The sequence below is a fragment of the Sminthopsis crassicaudata genome, chromosome 5 (assembly GCF_048593235.1).
Source record: "Sminthopsis crassicaudata isolate SCR6 chromosome 5, ASM4859323v1, whole genome shotgun sequence".
In the NCBI taxonomy this organism is placed as follows: Eukaryota; Metazoa; Chordata; class Mammalia; order Dasyuromorphia; family Dasyuridae; genus Sminthopsis; species Sminthopsis crassicaudata.
Window position 1 is genome coordinate 96733550 of NC_133621.1, and position 25856 is coordinate 96759405.

Sequence of the window (25856 nt, forward strand, 5' to 3'; positions counted from 1 at the left end):
GCTTTGGGAAAGGAAGCATATAGATCAAGGAAAATTCAGAGTAGGGTGGAATCTAATAAATGATTTCTAAAATTTTGGCACCCATTATGTGCAAAGTACCAAGATGATAATACAAAAGATATAGGCCTCACAGTTCAATCTTCCTTGATGTTCTCATCAAGAAACAGCTTCAACTCTCATCTTTTTATTATATATCAAAGTTTAGAGATGAAAGGGATCTTAGATGTCCAATTCTTTCATTTTATAGAATAAGAAAATTAAGGTACAGAAAACCAAAGTGAATTGCTCAAAATTACACAGAGTATACTGGACAGAGCCTGTCTACTTAATGTACTTTCCATTTCTTACCTCAAAAGATATTTTTTCTCCTAGTATTCAGCCTAATATTCATTCTCAATTCAATTTTCAATTCATTCTCCTAGTATTCATTCTCAATCAATCAATAAACATTTATCAAAAACTTACTATGTGAAAGACACCATAATCAGGATTAGGAGGAATACTGAAGAAAAAAAAAAAGAAAAAAAGAAAAAGACCCTGGCCTTGAGGAGCTTACAATATAAGGGGAAAGAAATTCTTAGTTTCTTTCCAATTTTATTGCATTGTGCTTAGATTTTTAATATTTTCTTGAAGTTTAAAAAATTCTTTGTAATCTATTTTCATGAATTTCCAAACATAACTCATAACATACTTCAACATTTTTGTTTGTTTACTTGTTTTTAAAAAGCAATCTGTTTTCAATAAAAAACTTTTGAAGAAGCTTTTTAGTTACTTACAAGTACTAGGAGCTTGGTATTTAATTTTTGATCCCTATCTTTCTGGCTATAGGTTAAAATAAAGCCCAAGCTTGATAAGAGCTCCACTTTGTATAATTCACACAAATGACTACTCTATATGCATTCTATGGGTATTTTTTGTTTATTTTTTATTTGTGTGTGTGTGTGTGTGTGTGTGTGTGTGTGTGTGCGCGTGTGTGTGTGTGTGTGTGTGTGTATGTGTGTGTGTGTGTGTGTTTAAGGAACTGGCATCTTCGAATGAAATCTTTCCTCTTCACCAGTCTTTGCCCCATGGGCTATATCTTTTGGAACACAAAAATAAAGCTCTTCTCAAACTACTTGTTGCCCTCAAAGTTTTTTCAGTTTTATTTTTCAGTTTTACTTCCTGGTCAAGGAAAGCCTATGTGGCTCCCTGTTTTATTCCCAGTCAGGCTATATATACTCTCACTATCATGTCATGAGATCACTACCCTAGAAACTTCACTGAGCTATATGGGTTTGCCTCCAATATTAACTCACCATGGTTTGTAGCTACTATTTAAATGAATCTAAACAAATTCAGATGCTAATCCCAGAAATCAATGTCATTATTTTTTCCCAACCTAACCATTTCTATGAGCCTGCCAAAGTTTTTGGCTTTCATTATATCTTGAAATACAGTCATATAAATAAAATGATATAACCAATTAATATAAATTAAAAGCTTAAGTATGAAAAAAGAATAGAGATATAATTGCATATGATATGAAAGAAATATTACAAATATTTTGCAAATTATTATCTAGTTTAACTAGTAATTTGCTGAAATGTGTTTTTCACATATAAGTTGGAAAAGGAAATGGCACCAGCCCTTTTTAAAAAATTTGTACCAAAAGTCAGTATTCAAGAGTTAATTTTAAGGCTGCAACTGTTAATAGGGGGGAAAAGGTCAATTACATGTCCATTTAAAGTTTATAGAAATAGGAACTAAAGCAAATTAGTAAAATAGCTGCCTGGAAAATTCCCAGTTTGAAAAAGGCATGAAATGATGAGAGGCATCCCATTGCCATGCTTTCTGCCATTTTCTTCTTTACTTTCTGTTTTGTTTTGTTTACTGAAGAAGGTAAATGATATAGGCATTGTCAGTTCAGAAAAAATATAGCTTATTGTCCTGTCTAAGAAGACAGACATATTCATCTCAGGACATTGGGGCTATCATGGTATACAGCCAATCAGAAGCAAGAAGAAAACCAAAAGTCCCATTGGAATTGTAATCATGGATAGGACTTTGAAGAGAGAGGGAGTAGATACAAAAGTCCAGGAACAGAAATGGTGCTGTAAAGGTAGGAAGGAAAGGGGAGGAGAAAGAACTAGAGGTCATTGTCCACTAAACATCCTAACAAGGCTGACAAAACTGTGAGGGAGAGAGATGCCATAGGCAGAGTTCTTTATAGTCCCAGATGTAAAATTACTTCTCACTAAGTTACTCATTATAGGCTAGGTCATAAAGGAGTCAACCTAGGAAGGATTCTGGACCATAAAGTCTGTTGGGAGCCCTCAGGGACTGGCAGAAGTTTGCCAAAATCCCTTTAGGCAGAGAAAAGTAGAAAAGAAATGATGCAAATTCCAGGCATTTTCTGTGGTTGCCACTATTGTCATCTTAGGCTATTAACCCAGAGAAGACATCATTCTCTCCTGAAGACATTTTTAAGTTATCTCACTAAATATAACAACATGATATTCATCACTTAGGAAAACAATTCCCACACATATTTCTACGTTATTTATGTTACGGCAACAAGCATTTTTTAAATGCATGCTTTGAGCCAAGCACTGTGCTAAGATACAAAAATGGACACAAATAGTCCCTACTCAAAGGAACTCACATTTTAATGAGAGAAACAATATGCATATATAGGATAAATTGGCAACAATGTCATTGGAAGAAGACTAAAAAAGGATTATTGAAGTAGGTTGTACTTGGCCAGAGACTCTGAAAGGAAAATCAAGTTTAATATTGTTAATACTCCCTTCTATGTCAAAAGATCATTCTGGGCCAGCTAGATGGTGCAGTGGATAGAGCACCAGCCCTGAATTCAGGAGGACCAGAGTTCAAATCTGATCTCAGACACTTAACACTTACTAGCTGTGTGACCCTGGGCAAGTCATTTAACCCCAGCCTCAGGGGAAAAAAAAAAATCATGTAAAAGATCATTCTGGCTGTACCTTAAAGAGAAGCCTTAGATAATCCTAAGAATGAGATTGCAGTCCTGCTCTTAAAGCACTTTGCTTTCAATTAAGTTGGGCTGGATTTCACCCTAGGAACCTGAATTCTGTTTACCTTATAAACAAAAATTTTATTTGGACTCGTCCCAGCTATGGAATTTGGTTCAAGTGCTTGTGACCTTTTCTTTAAGATCTGGGGGCCAGTTGGATCATGAAGGAGAAAATGTCTAGAAGGCAGTGGGTTTTTTAAATTCAGATTTCCAGAAGTAGCTGGACCTCAGGATCAGGCCTTTCTCCTCATGAGTAGGCCTTGCTCCTCATATAATTTGCTCTTCTACTCTTTTTCTTCCTCACTGTATAAAAGCCTTTTTCTCCATGGACATTCATATATTCAGAAACATGGTAGTGTCCTAGGCTTATGCCTCAATCTCCATTAAATATTGATTTTTCTCTATATATGGGTTTCATTTATTTCAGGATTGGGCAACTTGAAGTCACTGGTGGAATTCCAGATATTTAAATCACCATATTATCAGCTTCTGATTTAAAAAAACTAATTAAATGAAGCATATGATATGAATCTGGCAAAACTTTATTATGAGTTTTGGTGTACTGAAACAATATATATAGAACTGGCTTCTAAAGTTATTGCCTGGATGATCCTAACCAAGTCTTAGTGGCTCTACTTGCCTCAGTTTTTTCAACTGTAAAATTAGGGAGTTGGATTATATTATCTTTGAAGTCTCTAGATCTTAATCTATAATGTCTATGATAAGAATTTCTTTTGGAAAAAGAAAGACATGAAAATACTTTCATCTCCAATTCAGGAACAGGTCAAAAACAATATGGAACTTTTTTTTCCTATAAAGGAGGAGATTTTAGAAAATATGTAAGACCTAGGCAGCTAGATATTGCAGGAGTCAGAAAGAATCATCTTCATCAGTTCAAATCTAGCCTCACTTACTAACTACCCTGGTTAAGTCCTATTTCCCTCAGTTTCCTCAATTGTAAAATGAGCTAGAGAAAAAAACAGCAAATCACACTGAAATCTTTGCCAAGAAAACCCTGAATGGAGTCAAGAAGAGTTGGAAATGACCAAATGACAAAATATTAGACCATTCAATCCCAGACAATGAGCTTGAAGTTTTCTATTAGATGGTCAGGTGGTATGGTCTCTAGTAAATTACATTAATCTAATTTTCAATGCATGTATACATTTATGCACAATATTAATCTGAAGATGTAATAAAGAGATCTAATCACTTTTTAGTCTTCATCATATTTGTATTTTGCTCTATCTTTGCTATGTTTTAAGATATACTATGAGACAAAATGCATTGAGATTTAAAAAAGTAGTATTTATTGTATTTGCCTTCATTGGGCTAATATGTTATCTTTTCATTTTATCATAACCTTTTTCCTGGCTTTTGTACATCCTATTTTACACATTTGTACACATATTTATGTTTTATAAATATTTTATATGCTTGTGTGAATATATAAGCATCTGTTTTCTATCTTATTCTATTTAGTTTTCATTAATACTGTAAATTTTAATGTAAAGGGCTGGAAATACTTTCCCAGTATTAGGAGAAAAATATTTCCATATAGAATAGGTAACTCATGAAGGAAGATATGATAATATAAAAGAAAAGCATTCCTTCAAGTTATTGTGCCTAACATTGTTTGACAATGAAATGCATGTTTGTTCACTTTGTCATGCTATGGCTAATACTACAAAGAAATAATCAAGAATATACCATATACACATATCTGTGTGTAAAGAGGCATAAATGTGCATGAGTATGTATATACATATATACATGCACGTATGTATGTATGTATGTATTTGCCCAATATAGTATCAAAGGAATGAGAAAGATCATAAGGAGTTCAATCCTCCTGATGTGATTTTTTGCCCAGAATTTCCCCAAATTTTCAAGACACTGACAAAATAATTAAGAGCGTACCATATAATAATTTATCTCCATTTCCAGTTCCTTTATAGTGATTTCCCAACTATTTAATAAGCTTAAGTGTCAAAGCTACTGAATCAGAATAGAGCACAATTCATTCTATTGGCGAGCTGTGTTCATTTTCTTCGTCATCGATGTCATCATTACCTTCATTATCAGCATCATCATGGTCATCAACACCATCAGCATCACCATCATCATTATCATCAATACAAACATCTTCTTCTTCCTCCCTCCTCCTCCTCTAAGCTTTTATCAAGAACCTAAAGGAATGTAGCACAATATCAATTTCATTAAAGAGAAAGCATCCCTGGCTTTTGAGAATTCAAAATCTAAGAATGATAACCTTGGAATTCCCTATAGTTATCAGCATTTTTTTAATGGCACAGAAATGACAAAAGTAGATATGTGGGGGGATTGTGTCATATTCTTTCTTCTAAAGCAGTGGTAGTTCTTTTCCCTTTAAAAGTCTGATGAAACCTGTGGACCTCTCTTCAGAACATTTTTAAAAGCAAAAAGTAAAACTGATTACAAAGAAAATCAACTTTTTTGAAATACTATTGCTAAAATATAATTTTGAAAAAGTTCCTAGACTCAAGACTAAAAAATCTTTCTAAAGCATGTTTTCACATGGCAATCCCAATCCTATTTCTGACTGGTCTGGCCAACAACTACCACCTAAATTTCTAATTCCAGGTCAGGGTATGGAGATAAAAATGCCAATAGTTTTATTCATCTTTATTTTTCCCTTTTCATTATTTAGTCATTTCATCTCAGTAGGGCCTCCTAACATGAGGTCTAATGGAATGCTCCCTGCCAGGGCCAGGGGACCTAGATGAGAAAAGTCTGGAAAGGCCTCAAGTATACGCAAGCAGAGAGGGCTAGTTGGTCTCTGCAAAAAATAAAATCAAATAAAAATAAAGAGAAGGGGATGGATTTGTTAGAGCAAGAAAAGCTGTCTGACTCTATACATCCAAAAAGAATTAAAGGATAGTTTGATATAAGACTGGCAGAATGTCCTGAAAGTTGATGCCTGGGGGCTAATTGTCAGTACTGGGGCCTGCTTTTAATTAAGTTTCAGCCTAATAGTTTTCTTCACTAAAGAATTCTCCTGGGGCTTTTTGGCCTAGAGGTTCTTTCTTGTCCTCAGCAACTTTGCTGAGATTGAGTCTCATTTTCTCCCTCATTAGATAACTGACTTTAATCCCTTAATGTTATATTATATGAGGGAAAACATACTTCTGTCAGCTACATAGATGATATCTAGGGAATTTTATTCATTAGTAAAAAATCCTTAAATGTCTTTCATAGATATATATATATATATATATATATATATATATATATATATATATATATTTATACAAACACACATAAATATATGTATATGTATAAACACACACATACACACAGAGGATTTAGCACCGTCTAAAGATGACATTTCATTCAACTTTCTCATTTTATAAAGAAAGGGAATCCCAAAGGTGACATGAGCAAGATCTCAATATAAATGATTTCTGGGTTCAGATCCAAACACCATGTTCTTTCATGCCACTGAATAGACCCTATTCCATTGTTTTTATCTTTTTGAACACATAGCATCATACACACACTCATACACACACACACACACACACACACACACACACACACACAATCAGTTTGGGCATGAGTGCTTCCATTTATTTTCCAGCAGATTGTTTTTTACTATTTTCTATAGGAGACTGCAAAAATTTTGTTATAAGCCTTTATCTTTACTAGATAGATATCTTTACTAGATTAGAGACGTCATAAAATCAAAAACCTCTACATTTAAAGCTGAAAAGTACCTCAATTCCATCTACTCCAATCTTCTCATTTTATAGATGAAGAAACAGCCCTAGGGAATTTTGAGTGGCTCACCTAAAATCTCACAGGTAGTAAGAAAGAAACCAAAGTAATTATGGGTTGTCTTAACTCCAGAGCCAGTATTATTTTCATTGCCCCATCATGCCTCATCATCCAACCAAAACCACTCATACATGCATTACCTTATTATTATTTGATGTCTTATACTGAGTGGAAAATTAAGAGCATTTTCCCACATCATTTTCCCACATATATACTTTTTCCATAGATGCTGGTAAGGTTTCCATAGATACTTTATGAAACATAAATTAGTTCCATAGTTGAAGAGAAAATGATCCAATTTACTATAAGTGTTTTGATTTGTTTTTTTCCTTTTTTAAAAAAAATAATTTCCTTTAGGGAATAATTTTTGCATAAAATCAAGTGTATTTTGTGCCCTGAAAGTCAGACAAAGTGTTAAATTAAAGGAGCAATCAATCAACTAACTAGCATAAAATAAAGGACAAAAATGGAGCAGTTTCTACTTTCAAAGAGCCTGTTTTCTATCGGAGAAGAAATCATGTAACCATATAGATCAATCTATGTCTCAATGCATGTACATAGATATAATACATAGGGATATCTATATATTATAAATATTCTACCAGGGGAGATACTATGTAGCTATAGTGGTATGTACATGCATCTATATGTGCGTGTACAAATGTGTGAGTATGTATGTATATAACTCTATCTGGCTACTTATTTGCATCATTCTGTCTTGAACTATGAAACTAATTGATGTTTCTGAAAGTCCCCATGGAAACTTTGCCAGCAGCTATAGCTTCTTCTCAAAGTAAAAGTAAATGTATGAGAAAATGCTCTTTTTAATATTCTCCTCAGCATAAGGCTTCAAGTCATAATTAGGTAACGCATGTATATCAGTGGTTTGGTTTGGAGGATGGGGTATCTTGGTACAATAGAAAGAACAGTGGCTCTGGAATTTGTGGACCTACAATTCACCTTGATTTCTTAGTTACTACCTCATTGCTACTTACTTGCCATTATATAATAATACTCCTTGTTCTCAAAGAGGAACAAAATGACATCATTGTAGGAGTCAAGTTAGTGTGTCCAGCTGTAATCAGAGTAATATGAGTGTGGAATGCCCTTTCGCAGGTCAGACACAAACAGTTCCTATGAACATTTGGGGTGGATTCTCTAACTTGATGCATCTTACATTTCTTCTGCACTAATTCAATTCTCTTTTGTTAACAGAGCACAGCACCTTCTCTGATAAGGGCACACCATGCTGGGCGATCCTGTGCCAGTATCTCCCAGGTCACACAATCAATTCTAAACTTCTTAAGAAAGACCTTGAGAGAGTCCCTGTATCACTTTTTCTGACCACTTTGTGGATGCTTGCCCTGTGTGAGTTCTCCAGAAACCAGTCTTTTTGGCAAGTGTTCATTTGACATTCAAACGATATGGCCAGTCCAATGGATTTGTATTCTTTGTGGGTCCAAGAAGCTGTAGCAAGCACAGTAGCCACAACCCAGTAAAACATTTAGGCAGAGATGAACTAAACCAGGTAAAGGGTAAGCGAGGGATCTCAAACCCTGCAGTGAGTTAGGGAGATGTCTACCTAAAATATATTAAGCCAAATATGGTTCACCCCTATGACATGGGTAGATGAGAATAATTACTTCCAGTGGCCATGAAGGCAGGTGAAGTAGGTACTGTGGAAGCTTAAAGTGTGGTGAGACATCAAATATACCAATATCATCCACTGCATCTCGAGTCACCAGTCATCTTGACTCCCTTCTGCCATTAGACAGAGATGGCTAGAAGAGAGAATGGGACCAAGGACTTCATGCAGCTATGGCTCACTTAAATTCAGTTTATACATGAATCAATTTCTTCCTATCTCAAAGTGCTCTGTCAGTGAGTGAGTCATAAAGAAACAGGTTATACATTGGGAGCTGTAGCCACAACCTTGCACGCAAATAAATGTTCCATTGCTAAAATGTCCATAGAGTCATTTTCTTACTGGAGGCAGCAGTAGGATTTGGCAACAGTCAGGTGTCTGAGCAGACTTTTAAGGATTGCATTGCTCACCTCCATGTGTGAGGAAGGGGCCAGAAAAGGTGCATTAAAATTGTCCATTTATTCAATACCTGACTACTGTAGCAGGCAGGGATCCCACTCTGTGGTTGAAACACTAAAGAATATACAAAAACACATGCAAAACTGATTCCACTCACTATCAGTACATGGAAAGTATATACACTTACAGATAACACAAAATTCAGTAGACCTGAAAGATGATAGCTCTTGTTGCAAGAGAGCTCAACAGGTATCACATCCAAATAGCTTTGAGTGAAACAAAGTTGACAAATGAAAATTAGCTTATTGAAGTTAGAGCTGTATACATGCTTTTCTGGGGTAACCATAGTGACAGGGAGAACCATGAAACTGGTGTATGTTTTGCAATCTAATCTAATAATCTAATATGTGTGCGTGTATATATATATATATACACATACACATATATGTACATATATGTATATATGTATGTGTGTATGTACACTCATTCATCTGTTTGTGTGTTTGCAAAGATATTTTGTGTGGGAGGGAATCAAATTTGTGAATTCATCAGTTCAATTCCCAATGAGTAAACTTCATCTATCAATGTAGTTATTGTTATTTATGTTATGTTTTATCTGGAGCCTTTGATAGGTTTAGGAACTTAGAAGCATATCAAAGGTCTAAATTAGACCTCTGACTAAAAGCAGAACATCCGGTGTCACATTTAAGATCACTGAGTCTGTACAATTATCAGTTTGGCATCTGCTCGGATAGAGGCTGAAAAAATTAAGTCAGAAATCACTCCTTTATTTTTTTTCTGTTTGTCATCTTCAGTCTCTTCCAATCTATCTTTAATCTGGAGTTTAGCTGGAAGTGAAACATGGTAATCTCCCTAAGCAGATACATTTATATGGGGGCAGGGAAAATTTATATAGAAGGATTGCAGAAATTTCCTAAATCTTTCTTTTGGATACAATGTATTGTTGATAAGGGTAGTAGAATGTTAGAAGAACTATACCAGAGAGGAGCTGCTATTGAGGATTTCCTTATTGTTTGTTCATTTACATTTTATTCCCTATAGGGTACAGCAACAACTGAAACATGAGTCTAATCATCTTATGCACAACCTCATATGCCAGAATGTCAGTCCTACAAGGAAAACAACTGAAGTAAGTACCACAGAATTTAACCCTCCACACTGTCACATTATCTCTGTCCAACTTCACAGTAACCTGCATCTTGGCCATCACCACTGCTGTTTTTCCTTGCACAATCTTTACCCTATCTTCATCCTGACGATCCCAAATGTTCTCTAAGGCAATGCAATTATTTCCTCTGCTTTGAGCTCCCTTGGCAATGGGGGCAGACAGAGGAGAACTACTTTCTGTAAGACAAAATACTTGGCATATTGTCATTTCTTCTCTATATATTTTAAAATGCAGTAGAATGTCAGTTCCTTGGGGGCAGAGATTATTTCAGACTTTGTATATTCAGAATCTAGTATAGTACCCTCATACATATTAGACACTTATTTGGTTAATTAAAGTGAATCTCTCCATATCAGCCCAATATTCTTCAATGTTTAGTTGTATTCAAGTTTCAACTAGCATCAAGTGCCTACTAAGTGAAAGTCATGTTATGTTCCTAGGCACTAAGTATACAAAGATGTTTATGAGAAGTACCTGCCCTGAAGCTCTTAACAATAGTAAAACCCTTAAAGGAAAAAAAATCTTAAATCCTACTTGTCATTCCTACTACATTTTCCCTTATAACTACTCTGTGATATATTAATAACAAGTATTAGCTTGTTTTACAATAAAGGAAAAATGAGACTCAACAGTGAAGAAACCTGCCTGTTCACAAGGATAGTAAATACTGAAACTCAATATTTAAACTGATGTTCCTTGTCTGGATTTTTTTTTTACACCTCCATATGTGTATCTGTGTTTATTTACACAGACACATACACACACACATATATATACACACACCTGTTTGGGTGCCAAAATGTGGGGCAAGGACTTTTTCTTATCCTGACCAGGACGTATTCTGAGCCCTTCAGAGGAGCTAGCCCGGACCTTCACATTTTGGTGGGACGTCATTTTGCCCAGGGATGCCAGTCAGTCGGTAGAGCATGAGACTCTTAATCCCAGGGTCGTGGGTTCAAGCCCCACGTTGGGTGCCAAAATGTAAAGGTCCTGTCATCTCTTCAATTATAATCCTTCTCTGGGAGGAGATCTCTTTTCTGTAAAATCTTTTCCTCTATGAGCAGGTTTTTTAGGAAGCTTCTGGAGCCTCCAGCCAGACTCTCCTTCCAGACCACCGTCTAAACTCAAACTCCTAGTCAGACTAACTCCAAGCTCAATGCTGCCTCTTTTATCCTCCCAGAGAATGGGCATGTGAGAACTCAGGGGCTTGTGGGAAAATTACTTCAATCAATGAACTTGCTCCTTTTAAAGGTTGTGTAAACTCCTTTTCAGAACTCCTTTTAAAGATGTAAACGCCTTTAAATATGTAAACTCCTCCTCAGAAGTTCAAAGGTATAAACTCCCCCTAAAGGTCGGAACTAAAGGTGTGGATTCTGAGCTAGAGAATTGCCCAGACAACCTGAGTTCTCACCTTGTAATCCCAACAGTCCCACATGAGCAGTATATACTTAATGCATGCCCAGTGTTGTTTTGGTTATATAAGGCTATGAAAGTTTATAAGGGGAAGAAACCTTGGAATAAATGGACTCCATATTTCCACCATCCTCAGGAGTCCAGCCTCATCACTTCTCCACTAGAAAGGTATATTTTAACCATGGCATGGGGGCCCTAGAAAGCAGGGATTAAAGGCTTTTAAGAGTAATGCTAGTTCAAAATCAATCAGCAGTAGGATTTGATGATAAAAACAGCTAATGCCATCTTAGACTGTATTAAAACAAACCTAATTCAGTAAGACATGTGTAATGGTACTCTATAAAGGGTCATGGTCAGAATTTATTTATTTATTTGTTTGTTTGTTTGTTTGTTTGCTTATTCATTCATTCATTCATTTATTTGTTTATTTATTTATTTATTTGTTTGTTTGTTTGTTTATTTATTTATATTTTTTAGATAATAAGTTTTTATTTACCAGATATTTGCATGAGTAATTTTACAATGTTGACAATTGCCAAAACTTTTTTTTCCAATTTTTCCCCTCCTTCCTCTCCCCCACCAGATGGCAGGTCCACCAATACATGTTAAATATGTTGGAATCAGAATGTATTTAGATTACCATGTTTAATGCTAGGCCCCACACTTAAAGCCAGAAAGTGTACATAGAAGGACAATCAAAATGATAAAAAATTTTGAATCCTCATGTTGAAGTAAAATCTTCTGGAAGAAGTGGGACTATTTAGCCTGGAGTAGACAATAATTGCATTCAAAACTTTGAAGGTTTGTTATGTGAAAAGGTGTGTTGTGGTTTATGTTAATTTATTTGTTTGGCCCTAAAGAGCAAAACTTGGGATGAGGGGTGAAACTTTCAAAAAGAAAAATATAGGCATGATATAAAGAAAACCTTTTTAATTGTAATTAATTACTTTTACAATTGTATTTTTTTTTCTCATAGCCAAAAAATGTTGACTTTGTTTTCAGTGATTTCACCAATTTGCTTGGGATAAAATGTCCTTTCCCTCTATATTTGAGGTGTGTGTTCTTTTTTCTTCATGTTTTTGAAATTATTTTAAGAAGTAATATGTGTATTATCCATGTGCCAGAGAAACAATTTAAAATATAAGGAGGACTCCTTGTTTCAAAGAAAACTGAAGAGCAATTAAGATCTACTTTGATAGATCTGGAAGTTCCCTAAACTTATCAAATCACAGATAAGGACTATTAAAATAATAATAGTTCATTTATCCTGACCAAGACTTATTCTGAGCCCTTCAGAGGAGCTAGCCTGGACCTTCACATTTTGGTGGGATGCCATTTTGGCCAGGGATGCCAGTCAATCGGTAGAGCATGAGACGCTTAATCCCAGGGTCGTGGCGTTGGGTGCCAAAATGTAAAGGTCCTGTCGTCTCTTCAATTATAATCCTTCTCTGGGAGGAGATCTCTTTTCTGTAAAATCTTTTCCTCTGTGAGCAGGTTTTTTAGGAAGCCTATTTTATTGTAGCCTATGATGTGAGGAACATATTCATAGATGTAGGCCCCTTACTTGATCATTCTCAATCTAGTTATCTAGTTTTTCTTCTTTTCCTTTCTTGTCTTTTGTAGTTAGAGCTTGTATAAATTGAAATTTAGGGTATAGGCAATAGTAATATTTATAGATTAAACACTTCTCAGTTGTTCCCTTAGCAACAACTTTTAACTTAATGTGAGGAAATTACTGAGTAAAGAGTACGTTTAAAAATTGCTCTATTATGTTCAAAAATATGTTTAGAAAGTCTGTGTGGAAAAGAATTTGATTCCTTTTAAGAAGAATCCTTTATAAGGAAGAACCAGTTTACAAGGTGGAAAAATTTGGAAGCCAGCTAAGCTCACAAGTTATTCTTTCCACATCCCTACTTTATTCATCATATCTTCAATAGGTCAACAGAATAAATTGAATGGGAATTGTTTGGGAGTTTTTCAGAAGCTGCAGACAACAAACAAAGGCCAGCAGAAGACACAAAGCTTATGTTCAAACACTTAATTCAAATTTTACAATAAGGTTTATAAACATCCCATAAAAGAAAAAAAAAATTCAGACTGTTTCTCTGGTACAAAGGGAACTCCAAAAAATTTTATGATGACTTTCCAAATTGTGGAATGCTGCATGCCTAATCCCTATGATGTGGAAGGGGTAATTGTATATGGTATTCTGGCATATTATATGCAGAGGAACATCTGAAATAGTCTTGAGCTGAAGCAAGTAAACATCCTACAACTTTCAGAGGCATGGAACCTCAAATGGCAGTAGTACAGAGACTGACCTCCCAAATGGAAGGATAATATCCATGTACATGAGTGTGTGTTTGTGCTTGTGTATATGTCGCACATATGTGTCAGCTTGCATTGGGAATAAAACACATTACTCCAAATTACCAACTGCACTTGAAGAAACAGCAAAGACATGAATAAAACCCAAAGTAGAGCTGTTTCTCTTCACTCATCGCAAATTAATCATATTAAAGTTAGATGTGATTAGTATTTACCTGTCTACATATTATCCCATATTCACTCCTTACCTCTCAGTAAGTAAGCTGTATGAGGGCAGGGATGACTTTTTATTTTTTTTTATTTATTTATTTTTTTTTTTGGTCTTTAAATTCCCAGTTCTTTTCACAGAGCCTGGGAGTAATAGAAGCTTAACAAAAGGATTGTTGGATTGAAATTAATTAAGATTTGAGGTTTTAAGAGGCCAGCTAAATGCTTGACCTTGATATATAAAACTTCAAAAGGAAAAGCAGAAAAAGAAATAGAATTGGCAAAAATAATAATTAAGCAGAGGAGTTGAGACTAAAGTAATATAATGGAACATATTGTAATTTGGACTTAAGACTACTGATGTCCAAATCTTACTTCAAATAATGACTCTCTGATTTTGGATAAAGCATTTAACTTCTCTGGGCTTCAGTTTTCTCTCTTTTAAAATAGAGTTTTTGAATTAGATTGCCTCATCAACTAACTCTAAATCTAAGATCCGATAATTAAGTAGGAAGAATATACCCAGGTACCCTTAATAAATTCAGGCTTCAGAATAAGCTATATACTAGAACACTAGAATAATTCATGAATTTGACAGCTGATCTATTTTAGGGCAATAATACCTTTAAAAATAGAAAATTTTTGAAATATGAAGCTAAAAAAAGTGATCACAAGGTTATAGAAAGAGGCAAAAATTCTAGTTTCATCAAAGAGAAGAATATATATTCCTCAAAGTACAAGAATAAATTTGTATTTAATTACTGGAAAAATTTTAGAATTTAGCAAAAGAATGATTTGTGAACATTTAAAAAGGAAGGTGTGGTCAGTCAGATGATTATGGGTCATGAAAAATAGGTCATGTAAGAGTAATATTTGTTTATTTAGGGTAGGATGACTAGACTGCTAAGTCATGGGAATATCATAGACATGGTTCAGTTTCAACAAGACATTTGACAAAGTATATACTTGTATAAAAATAAATTATATTATTAGAAATTAACTAGTCGATCCTAGTCTAGAAGGAAATTATCTAGAAGAATGTTCTATGGTTTATTTGGTTTTTTTTTTTTCTTGGAATTATTCCATGTTTGGGATTTGTGTTTTTTGTTTGTTTGTTTGTCTGTTTGTTTTGAAGTAATGACTTGGATGAAGTCATTTGTACTTAACAAATTTGCAAAAGACACAAAGTTAATATCTTACAGACTAGATTCAGAATCTAAAAAATCCACAATAAGCTTAAATAATGAATCAAATCTAGATAAATGAAATTAAATAGAGATAAATATTCTGGACTTGAGTTGAAAAAATATATTAAACAAGTATAACACAAAGAAGGAGTGCATAAGCAACAATTCATGTGAAAAACTTCTTGAGATCTTATTGAATTTTAATTTGCATATAAGTCAACAAAGTGATATGAAAGGAAAAAAATCAACAACATTAAGGAAAAAAATTTTGTCAGTGGATAGAGAAGTAATAGTCTCACTGTACAATGACATCCAGACCACATTTAGAATATTGTATACAGTTCTGGTTGCACATTTTAGGAAAGACATCAATAAACTAGATTACCTTTCAGATTAGGGTGATGAGATAATGGGGCAGAGGGCCATGTTAGGATCAGTTGAAAGAATTAAAATTGCTTAGTCTGAAGACAATGAGAATTAAAAGATATTTATTAGCTACTTTTAAATATTTAAGAGGCTACCTTAAGGGAGATAAAATAGCTTTGTCTCAGAGAGCTGGGGCTAGGTTGAATTGATGAATATTACAAAGGTTCATATTTCAAGTCTGATATAATCTTCTGAACATTGTCTAAATTGAACATCAGAACAATTGGAATTTCTGCATTTTTCACTTTAAACAATCAGAAGCTTGATGTTAATAGAAATCTTCCAAACAAATTTAAATAGACGTCAGTGGAAGGTGATGGATTTCACACTGTCTTCAAAGAAAGACCATGTGACAACTTGTCAAGAATTATGCAAAAGAGGATTTTGTCCTTTTATGAACTACTGAGATGAAAACTGGGCAACAAATAATTTGGAACTTAAGCAGAGGTATAAGGTATTTAAGAATAACAAATGTGGAAGAGTTAAGGAAAAACAGAAACATCAATGAATTTTTGGTAGATCTTTGAATTGGTCCAGCTGTACTGGAAAAGTTTGTAACTATGCCTCCAAAATTTAGTAAGCTGTGGATATCTTTTGAAATAGCCATGCCAGTATTAAGTCCTACAAAGAGATGAAAAAATATGATAGAATCCATATGTACAAAAATATTTGTGGCCACATACAGGAAATATGTTTTTGCAGTGACCACATAACTAGAAACTAGAGATATCCATCAAACAGAGAATGGTTGAATAGATTGTGATATATGAGTGTCAAATAATACTTCCATATTACGGCAAAGAAAGACATAGTTTCAGAGTAAGCCAAGAAGATATTTCAATTGATGCAGAATAAAATGTGCAAAACTAGAACAATTAATATAACATTATAGAAATAAATACCTTTAAAGGCTTAAGAAAACCATTCAACACAGTAATGAACTATTGATGCGGTTTGAATGTTCTCAATTCCTGGTGGTCATGAGATTAGTGGCAAAAAAAGAGCTGTTAAGTATTCTCTTTAAATCAGCTACAGGTTTGAAAGTGAAAGAAGTTATTTATTTCTGAATTATTAGTTGCAAAATGGAAGTTTATTGTTGGATAGAAATCAGTTTGCTAAGGGACTGACTTCTATAGTGGCAAAGATCTGTTGTGAAATGGACTTTTGGCATTGGGAATGCTTTCTCACTGGGGAGAAAGGTCCTGGCAGCTGAGCAAACTACCTAGGGCCATCTGTGGAAGAACTTAGTTCTAGGAAGTTGTTATATTGGGTATCTTGGTGGGGGCTGGGACAGCCTGAGCTGATCAGACCAGGATTCCCCACTTGAATGAAAATTTAGAATTTCTATAGGATTTGATTTGCCCCTGAATAGTATTGCTTCTCTTATCCTGAATGGATGGGTTCTGTCTCCACTCCTTGGAGTCTGGGAGATCCTGATCTCTGAGATCAGAAAAGGGGACACAATCTCTAAGAGTGATAATCTTAAAGGGAACAGTTCCCTTCCCCCTTCACTATGATTCCAGAAGACCAACATTAGTATATTACTACCCACCTTTTCCCAGAGACATATAACCAATGAGGAAATTTATTTTGTTTGATCTTACGTATTTGTCACAGTGAAATTATTTTTCTTTTTTAATTTTTTTTCCTATTTGAATGAGGAAGATGAATGAAAAATATTGAAATTGTTGAATTTAGTTGAATCTTAGTTGAAAAATGATTTAAATTAACAGGGTAATACAGGCAAATAATTATTGTTAATTTCCAATATAGGGAATTAATACTAAAAAAGAATCAGCTTTTAGTTTCCATCTGGAAGATACTGTATTTTGATAGTGTGATCAGGCATATTCCCACTTCATAATTAGCTTGGGGCTCTGCATAAATGAATTAAGGAAAAACATTTGACAGAAAATGCAGAACTGTTCCTTTCAGCCATGAATTATTATTATTTTTTTTTCCCTGAGGCTGGGGTTAAGTGACTTGCCCAGGGTCACACAGCTAGGAAGTGTTAAGTGTCTGAGACCAGATTTGAACTCGGATCCTCCTGAATTCAGGGCTGGTGCTCTATCCACTGAGCCATTTCGCTGCCCCCTATTATTTTATTTTCAAGAAAACATTTTAAAGTTTGCAAAGCCCTTTATACAATTTTTCTTTAAAGCAACACTGACACTGAAAACTTAACAAAGTTTTAAGGGAAGATCATCAATTCCTTATTCATTCATATCAATTTTTTTTTGTTCCTATTTTGGTAAGGAGATAACTTTAAAAGCATGTGTACTCTTCGCATCCTGCTAACTTACTTCCTCCAAAAAAAAATGAAAAAAAGTAGCCATAAATTTACTCTTAAAAAAAAAAAGTATCATATTGACATAGGAAAATCCTTTTTTTTTCATTCCATAGTGAAAAAAAATGTGTCCTTTCCCCCACCCCAAAATATAACTTATATGTATAAAATCAGGTAAAACATAAGATGATAACTTTAAAGCTAAAAAGAAACCTAAGGGTTTAAAGCACCCATTTTAGAGATGAGGCCCAGAAAATGATTTGCTTCCAAGATCACACCTAGAAATAAGATTTGAATACAGGACATGTGAGTACAATTTCAGTCCTTTTACACCCATGTTATTTCAACCACAATACAAAATAATTCTAATATTTTTTAACCTGAATTTTTTTCTTTTTTTTTTTTTAAGTTATAGAACATGGAAAACAAGCTTAAATTAAAAAAAAAAAAAAGGGGGGGGATTTTCCTACTAGAGACCTCACCTTTGAACAGCAAAAATACTGTGTGTGTGTGTGTGTGTGTGTGTGTGTGTGTGTGTGTGTGTGTGTGTGTGTGGTGTGTGTTTGGAAAGAGACAGAGAAGGCAATACATTTAGAGCTACTCAATGAACCATGAAGAGAATCTAGAACAGAATTCGGTTTTGGTGTCATAGTTCAAAAGAGGTGTTCTAGAGTACAATAAGGGCTTCCCATCAGGCAGTGTATCTCATTTATCCTCTTGATTGTTCCTGCCACTGTTTGAAAAACAGTAAGAGAAGTGAGGATCTGTTCAGTAAGTCATCTCTCAGGCAGGAGACTTGGTTCTGCACTTAATGCCAGTGATAAAAATCTAAGTTGTTAATAGGACTGAAAGGAATGAAAAGTTCACAAGTTTAAGGAGAATTGTGAAGAAAACTGATTTTATTGCTTTTTCTCTTCTTATTTGGGAAAAAAATACCAAAAATAATGTTTAGTAATCAAAAGCTCATGTATAAGGATCATTGAAAAATAGCAACTGCCTAACAGTCTCCTGATAACACTGAAAAGAAAAACAAACAAACAAAAAATAAAATAAAATGTGTGCCTTTAATGCTGAAAGAAAACATGGAGATTGCTAGGAGGCCACATTTACAGACTGCTAAATTGAATATTGTAACTATTGCTCTTTAGACTATCTCATAACTAACTGGTTTTACATACCTAAAAAAAAAAAAAAAAAAAAAAAAGTCTTCATCTTCTTTATAGGCTGATCCCTAGCTCTTGAATTTTGGTAGGGTAATGAAAGACAACATTGGACTTTTTTTTTTAGTGAGTTCTGAAAAAACTTTAAATTTTTTTTCTCTGGCCCCAAATCTTACTTTTACTCATAATAGTTTTCTATTTTACCAATCCTAATATCTTAGAAGTTCTATGGCATTAACTTGACAGAAAGAAATATGTAATAAAAACATAACATCACTTCACAGATTAAAGGTCATTTCTATGATAATATCAATTATCCAGAACATAAATAACCATCTGTAAGTAAGAAAAATTGCTTCTGAGCATCAAGAAATCTCAGAAAGGTAATGTACTAAATGTTTTATACATTAATTCATAGAAGAACCAAGTAGGTCCTTGATTCAAAGCTTTCTGATTCTTATTTAAAAACTTCTAACAAACTTGGTTACCTGGTTTCTCAGGCTCACATCAGATTAACAGAAAAAAGAAAAAAAAAAAAACTTAAGAGGGTAGATCTGCTTGCAGAAGGCATATGATAACATTAAGCAGGAAAAAATATCCAATAATAATGGAGGAGAGAGAAAGGTTACAAAATTATAAGGAAGAAATAAGAGAGCATAGCAGTCAAACACTAATGAAAGAGGCAAACATTTCTACCCGCTTCAATAGTTTCTGATCGCATCATTACATTACAACACAGTACAACTGCTGATGTTCATAATGATGATGCTGAGTCAGCAAGAGGAGGTTAAATTTAATTCAATGACTAATGTTTAAAAAGACAGAGAAATAAATGTATGGTTTATTTTTTTAAATCACACAGAATAAGAAAATTATAATAATTATGCTTAAAATTTAAAGGGTAAACTTTAGTTATCTGGACATACATAATATGGAACCATTCATTCCCTAACAATAGAAAAGCGAAGCATTATTAAATTGGTTGGTTGGGTGATTACTATTTTTCTTACCTTGCCATAGATAATAAGATTTCCTAACTTCTTGCATAACTTCAGTATTATAAATTGTCTATAATATACTTAAGGAAATGGAATATTAACCTTTGCTAAAAGACTTGATAGTGAACATTCTGAGAAACAGGAGTTGTGTCAATCCACATGGCCTATGAGGCATTTTTATAGGCGACATTTATAAAATTTTTCCTCCTACTGAAACTAGGAAAGAATTTCCTAGCACTAAGTTGGTCAGAGTAGGGCAGCTAGGTGGTAGAATGCATAAAGCCCTGGGTCTGACATCAGGAAGACTTATCTTGGTCTCAGATACTTATAATAGCTATGTGAATCTGGGTAAGTCAACTTAACCCTATTTACCTTAGTTTCCTCATCTGTAAAATGCCCCAGAAAAGAAAATGGCAAACTACTCCAGTACCCCAAATAAAATAATGAAGAGTCAAACATGATTGAAATGATTGGAAAACACCAAAATTTAAACAAGTTGCATCTATTGATGGAAAATGTTATTATAAATTTACATAGAAATTTAAAAAAAATCATCCTATCTTTTCCTTTATGAATGATTAATATATAATAACGTCATATAATATATAGTTATATATTATATATAATACATTATATAATTACTCCATTCATTCATATAGTAAGATCTTCTTAAATTCCTATGATTTTAGTACAAGCTTAGCATGATCTCAGAATCTAACTTTCTAGAAGAAAAACCAGATTTCTGTAGAACTGATAATTTAGGGGTCCTCAAAAGTTATAATTTTGAGACTGAATATCCTACATTTAGTGAGTTCTTGAGAAATGCACTTCTTTGGGGAAAAAAAAACAAAAAAAAACTTGTCCATATCTTATCCCATAGCAAGAGAAAATTATGTATATAGTGTGTGGTACGGAAATGGTGAGGGGTCACCATTTAATAAAAAAAGCTGGAGAGAGCTCTAGAGAAAATCAAAGTTTATTTTACATTCTCCCAAGAAGGGCGTCTCACCCTTCGAGCAGACAATGGAAGAGAGGAAGCGCCTCCTGTGGGCAGGACAGCCCCTTTAATCCCTAAGGCAAAACGCCCCCTTCCACCACTGACCCTCATCCTCATTGGCTTAGAGTGTTACATTCTAAATGCAAGATCTACCCACGAAATTAAACTTGACCAATAAGTACATAGTTGCCCATATTTGGCTGAAATAGGGAGATGATATCATGGGAGGGGAATGCAATTATGCCCTTGGCTCGAACTTCAGAGTCTTTCAGGCCTACTCAAACTCTGAAGTAGGTGAAGCCTTAGTCGATTTTCACAACTGCCTTGAAAGATCTCGCCTCATCTCATTCTATAGTATTGGAACATCATGCTGTAACCTAAGAGCAAGCCCGGTTTCAGTTTCCTTGTAAAGGAATTTTGTAGGTAGACCAATCACCAGCTTTCAAAGAGAAAAAGAACTTTAGAACCATCTAATTTAATCTACACCCCAAAAGAATCATCTCTATAACATATCTGAAAAATTGTTAATTAGTCTTGTTTGAAGATCACCAGGAGGAAAGAATCCACCAGAATTTTTTAGTCAAATTTTTTGGAGAGCACTCTTACTTAACACTTTCCAAACAAAATGAGTGTAATTCCTCATCCACATGAAAATCCTTCAATTATTTGAAGGTCATTTCCTCTATATTTTTTGTTTTTTTGTTTTTTTTTCCAAGCCAAATATCCCAATTTCCTCCAATAAATTCTCACAGGAACTCAAGGTCTTTTGCCAAAATTGTGGTAATCATCTAGATGCTCCCCAGATTACCTATTCCATTATCTATGGCTTTTCTCAGAACTGAACTGACACAAAAGTCCATGATCTTCTTATTCCTTAAACCGAGGCTTCTCAAAGAACATAAATTCACATTAGGTTTTCTTTTAACAGCTCTATCAAACTGCTAATTGTTAAGGGGTCCCCTGAATTTGTCCTTTTGGATTGTTGTATTTTCCAGAAACACTGGATTAAAGTATACAAGAGACCCTGAATGTGTCAGGAGTAGTAATCCCTCTCCCCTTTAGCTGATATAGTTTGTTTTTCACCCCAAGCATGTATGTCCTTGGGAGTTAATCTGCTTGTGCAAGATGGGATCCCTGTAGATAAGCAGACATTTCTGTCTTCGTGATCTAGCAGTGCTCAAGGGAAAAGAAAACTACTACTGCTATCTTAATTATTCATGATTTTACTCTTCTGCTTCTATTAAGATGGAGATTTTTATTTCTTTTCCTCTCTTTGTCACAATTTCATAAATTTGTAAGCCTTTGTTTGGATTGGGAACTTTATGTGCTTGCTAAGGGATTCATATGAATGTTTACTTCTGTTGTGATAAATCTAGTTGCAATGCAATGTCTTATAGACTTGTAATATTATTTTGATTAATCTAGTTTATCTCTCAGGGCTAACTATAATAGTTTCCCCCACACCATTTCTACATTTTAGACAAATTGACCAAGTTGATATTCTTTACTAAAGATAGCTAACATCTTTATAGACCTTTATATGTGTGAGACACTGTTAATCACTTTACAATTATTATCTCAATTATTCTTCACAAGAATTCTTTGCTATAAATGCTATTATCATCCCCATTTTACAGAAGAAGAAACTAAGACAAACAGGTTAAGTGACTTACCTAGAGTCGTGCAGCTATTAAATATGTAAGGTCAAATTTTAACTCAGGTTTTCTTGACTCAAAATGTAGTGCTCAATCTTGTGTCTTTGTTCCTTTTCAAAAAAGGCACAGCTCCAGTGCCCCCTTCTATAAGAGATTTTTTTTTCTTATTCCCTTAATTGTTAATTCTAGCTATACCTGAACCTGCTTTATATATATTGTGTACCTAGTTTTAACAATTTAGCTATGCACATTTTAAAAATATCTAGTAGAATGGAAATTCTTTATTTTTATCTTCAACATTTCTTCTAGTGCCTGGCATTTAACAAATACTTGACACTAAACATAGTAAATAAAGTATGTGCTTACTGGTATGTGTTATTTTAGGTTGGAGTCCATGATTGGGTCAGTAAACATGAGGTGAAAATAAAAATGTTTATGATGGTGAGTTAAGATAACAACTGGCATTTAAATAGAACTTTAAATATGGCAAAAAAATTATGTATATTTTCTTCTTTGAGCCCTACAACAACTCTAAATAAGGTATTAAAGATATTGTTACCATCTTTGAGATGGAAAAACAAAAATTCAGAGTTCAAACAACTTGCCCAGTTGAATTTGACTTTCCTGATTCCTTATCCACTATTTGAAATCGCAAGATTTCCTCTATTCTTATAATTCATACTCACATCCCCAAGGGCAAAAGAGCCATACACTTCTATAATGTTACAATTGAAGGAACATAACAGATTACCTAAAATTATCCCCAAAATACTGCCCATGTAAAGGAGAGTAATGATGATAGCAAAGTATGCTGGAAAAACTGAACGTTTTGCTAAACTACACATTGAATGCTCTAAAGTTGTCCTTACATCACACTTTTTTCACAATTGCTGGTAACATTCTCTTTATTACTAAGTAACAAAGAGAATACCCCAGATGTGATAGCATGTTTCTCCAGAGAGATAAACTAGGAAAGACTACCTACTGTTTCTGAGAGCTGTGCAGGCTGACAGTCTTGTCACAATAAACCTCAGAATCTCAGAGATTACTAGGGATGCCAAGGGTTTAGGGTGTTGATGTAGCCCTCTGTGTACTTCAGATGGAAAATGTTTAACAACAGAAAGGGTTTTCAGTGGCATCCCTTTCTCTGGCATTCTTTCAGATGTTTACTATGCAGTGTTTTTTGTTTCCCTTTAGGCATCAGAGCTTCCAAAGTGAAATTTGTGATTCTTTTTATTTTAAGGAACACAAAAATGGTTCCTTTTCTTACCCTGAGTCACTATACTGCTCAGTCATAAAGTAGTTCAGGAATAGAGTCATTCCATGCAGAATCAGTGTTCTAATCCAAATCGCATGACCTCTGATAAAAAGACTTTCCATGGTTAGATTTTTTTTTTTCCTTATTCCTTCTGAGTCATCCATTCATTGAGTCATTCCTTAAGCATTAATTGGGTACCTAATACATACCAAACACTATAGTGGATGTCAGGGAGACCTTTTGCTCTTACCTGATTTGGCAAATGCCATTTACAATTAATGAGATATCTTTTATACAAAATCTGTCACCATTAGAAGACTTGTATAATATATGGCTATTTATTGGTAAGTTATCAATAAGATAAAGATAATAACACAGATTTTTATCTCTATATATATTTAAATGAAAACATTTTTACTCTGCCAAAGAATTCTTAAAATTATAATTAAATATAAAATGTTGTTTCTGAGCTTTTTTTGTATCCTTATGTATCCTACCATTCTTTGTTTGGGCCCAGATTGCCTCAAAAGTACATGTAAATAGAAATTGTTGCTATCTTGATCAGAAATCTTGAAGGTCTTCCCCATCCTGATTGATTTCTTTTTTGTTGTTTTTACTAGGTTAAAAAAAGGCCATTTTTGTGTCATTTCTTTCTTACCTAAACTTAATCATTGAATGAGCAGTTGCCTCAATGAAACTGATACCTTAGCTAAAAAAAACCCAGAGTCTCCAAGATCCAGGGCTATCTATAATTGATCTGATCTGATCACTTCCCTGATGCCATGGACTTTCAGAAGGACAAAAGAACAATGGCAACAATCTTAACATCATTAAGACCATTTAAGAAAACAACTTAGGGATTTTCCATTCTTTTTTTCTGGCAGGTACACTTTTTTTTTTTTCCAAATCAAACTTTAAATAATCTAGACAGTAACTGAAATCTGTGAGAATATTCATTTTGAAGGGAGAGGAAAGCTAGACAGGAAAGGCAGAAGGAAGAAGACAGCCTCCTGTCAGGTCTTTAATAAGGACATGTGTTGCTTGGTATAGCTATCAGTTTAACTTTAATAGTTATACAATTAAGCATTTTGTTTTTGGACAATAGAGTATTCCTAATGTTATCTGACTTGGAAGGTAAAAAAAAATCATGGAATCAGAGAAACTTTAAAAAAAAAATAAAAGCTACAGCTCCTCTAGTCTTTGCCAAAGTTTTGATTTTTTTAAACTATAACTTTTTATTGACAGAAAATAAGCCTGGGTAATTTTTTTACAACATTATACCTTGCACTCACTTCTGTTCTGACTTTTCCATTCCCTCCAACTACCTCTCCCCTAAATGGCAGGCAGTCTTATACAAGTTAAATATGTTATAGTATATCCTAGGTACGATATATGTGTGCAGAACCGAACAATTCCCTTGTTGCACAGGAGAATTGGATTCAAAAGGTAAAAATAACCTGGAAAGAAAAACAAAAATGCAAACAGTTTACATTCATTTCCCAGTGTTCCTTCTCTGGGTGTAGCTGATTCTGTCCATCATTGATCAATTGGATTTGAGTTAGATCTTCTCTTTGTTGAAGATATCCACTTCCATCAGAATACATCCTCATACAGTATTATTGTTCAAGTGTATAATGATCTCCTAGTTCTGCTCATTTCACTCAGCAACAGTTGATGTAAGTCTCTCCAAGCCTCTCTGTATTCCTCCTGCTGGTCATTTCTTACAGAACAATAATATTCCATAAGATTCATATACCACAATTTACCCAACCATTCTCCAATTGATGGGCATCCATTCATTTTCCAGTTTCTAGCCACTACAAAAAGGACTGCCACAAACATTTTGGCACACACAGGTCC

General features: G+C 34.2%; 1 long non-coding RNA gene across 1 annotated transcript; it reads right to left on the reverse strand.

Moving 5' to 3' along the window:
- Positions 1-4958: 4958 nt before the first annotated feature.
- LOC141545191 (uncharacterized) lies at positions 4959-19774 on the reverse strand. The gene is made up of 2 exons (XR_012482923.1): positions 19577-19774; positions 4959-5220 (listed from the first exon to the last, which is right to left on the reverse strand). It is a non-coding gene; the product is annotated as an uncharacterized LOC141545191 (long non-coding RNA).
- Positions 19775-25856: the final 6082 nt, after the last annotated feature.